Source organism: Rana temporaria, chromosome 5, assembly GCF_905171775.1.
Source record: "Rana temporaria chromosome 5, aRanTem1.1, whole genome shotgun sequence".
NCBI lineage: Eukaryota > Metazoa > Chordata > Amphibia > Anura > Ranidae > Rana > Rana temporaria.
In genome coordinates this window covers 293,998,134-294,000,691 of record NC_053493.1, presented here as the reverse complement: position 1 = coordinate 294,000,691, position 2,558 = coordinate 293,998,134, and the positions used below count along the sequence as shown (strand labels likewise).

The following is a 2,558-nucleotide window of genomic DNA, read 5'->3' as shown; positions in this document are numbered from 1 at the left end:
TCAACTACACTACATAGTGCATGAGCATCATGGGAAATGTAGTTCCAAAATTTCTGGGGTGCCAAGGTTTGTCATCACTGTTCTAGGGTGTGGTGGTAGATCACGGACCGAAGGATCCCATTGAGCTGACCAGTGGTCTCTGGTAAAGCTCAGTGGGGTTGATTTCCTAAAACTGAAGAGTGCAAAGAGTGCAGCTATGCATGGTAGCCAATTAGCTTCTAATTTTAGCTTGTTCAATTAAGTCTTGACAATATCCACTAAAAAAGAAAAGAGGGAGACAGGAAAGTCCTTAATGTGTAGTAGATTAATTCAGAAACAAGGATAAAAATGCTTCCACAATAAAATAAAAGACTCCAGTCAACAGCAACAGGAGGAACAAGCACCCTTCCTAGTGCAAAGAAGGAGAAACTTGATGACGACCACACGGCTTCCCTTTCCCCCGTCAGCAGCGAGAATGAAGACCATTCTCAGCAACCAGACTGTCGACATCCCTGACAAGGTTGCCATTTCCTTGAAGGGCCGCACAGTAACTGTGAAGGGGCCCAGAGGAACTCTGAGGAAGAACTTCAACCACATAAATGTAGAGCTGTGTCTACTGGGCAGAAAGAAGAAGAGGCTCCTTGTTGACAAATGGTGTGGTAACAGAAAAGAGCTGGCCACAGTGCGCACAATCTGCAGCCATGTGCAAAACATGATCAAGGGAGTCACACTGGGTTTTCATTACAAGATGAGATCAGTGTATGCTCACTTTCCTATTAACATAGTTATTCAGGAGACTGGGACACTGGTGGAGATAAATAACTTCTTGGGTGAAAAATACATCCGCAGAGTACGCATGAGACAAGGTGTCGTCTGTGCCGTGTCTCAAGCCCAGAAAGATGAGCTGATCCTTGAAGGCAATGACATTGAGCTTGTTTCAAACTCTGCTGCATTGATTCAACAAGCCACCACAGTAAAGAACAAGGATGTCCGAAAATTCTTGGATGGTATCTACAGTATGTCTCAGAAAAAGGAACATTCCAGCAGCTTGAAGAGTAAAAGATTATATTCAAGACATCTGGATCCTGTGCTACATCTAAATAAAGTCCATTTATCTAAAAAAAAAAAAGAAAAAGAAGGAGAAACTTGTCTCCAAGCAGGGTCAGTGTGGTCGCTCTCTGTACCTCAGGCATTCCCATCCTAGGTGCTCTGTGGGGTTCTCAACTGAGTGAACGAATTGGTAAAAAAAAACATTGGTAGTTTGATTGGCAGAAGCACGCAATGTGGTTATTCAAAGTATAGGCATGAGTCGTCTGCTAGTATCAGCTGGTGGTGACCTCTACTTGGGAAATATTCTTTATCAGCCACTAGGTGGATTTTAGAGTTTGTGGCAACGGTTTCATCTAGGTGACTCACATGTAGCCATGTGTGCATGTGTGCATGTGTGAATAACCACATTGGGAGCCCCTGCCAATAGAACTACAGACTGGCTTTTTTGCACTGACTCTTCCTACCAATTCATTCTTACAGCAGACAATCCGAATACATTAGGATAAAACTGATCAATTATAATAATAATAATAATAATAATAATAATAATAATAAAAATAAAAATGAATCACTAATTCAAGAAGCTATGCAGCAAAAATAGGCCTATATACATTAACAGCTATCCCTAATTCAAAAAAAAAATGCAGTAATATGCGATAATATGTGATAATGTGCAATAATATGCAATCATTTGTGAAACAGTAAGGAAGTGCACAAATTCAAGAAGCTGCAGGTGGCCAGGTCCGTGCGGCGTATGGACCCCATTTCTCTCTCTCCTTTAAGCTCATGGTCACTTCAATAACCATAAACTTATAGCAGAATTGTTCAGCAGACTCTGCTAAACAATTCTATAACTCTGATCAGTGGATTACAACCCGCTGATCAAAGTTATTAACCTAAAATCTGACCCCCCTCACCCATGCCTCCGTTTCTCTGTCCCCTGCCTCTCCACCTCCTGCCGCTCTCTTCCACCTAAAACGGCTTCCCCCCACTCTCCTTTCCTATTCCCTTCACTCCCCCTTCTGCCCCCAGTACTGATTACCCTCCCCTTCACCCAATCTGACTCCTCCGCAAACCCAATCCCCGCAGCTACCATCATTAGCCGGAATGCCTCCTCTTCTACTCCCACCGGCTTCAGGTGCTGTATGGGGCTTGGGAGGATCCAGATGTGTCCCCCACACCAGTCAGATCACCCCGCTGTACTGCCCCAGCTCCCCCGCTCCATCGCTGCTCCGAGCGGCATACCTCCTTCCCTCCCGCCACCTGCAGCTTCTGCCTGCACTGAGCTCCGGCAAGCTGCCAGGCTGGGAAGCACAATTTACTGCGCGGCCTTAAAAATCAGTAGCACCCTCTTTTCATTTTTGCTCTTTATATTTGTTACTCAAAGAAATGTGCTGACAAATGTCTTTGTTTACAGTAGTATGTCCTTAAAGCGGGGGTTCACCCAAAAATAAATTTTTAACATTACATTCATCCGAGTTGTCCTAATGACAATCGGCTGTTTTTTTTCCCCCGTACATATCGTATTT

At 44.0% G+C, this 2,558-nt stretch overlaps 1 pseudogene; it reads left to right on the top strand.

The window, feature by feature from the left end:
• The first annotated feature begins 411 nt into the window (after positions 1-411).
• On the top strand, positions 412-1,053 carry LOC120940884 (annotated as a pseudogene).
• The last annotated feature ends 1,505 nt before the right edge of the window (positions 1,054-2,558 follow it).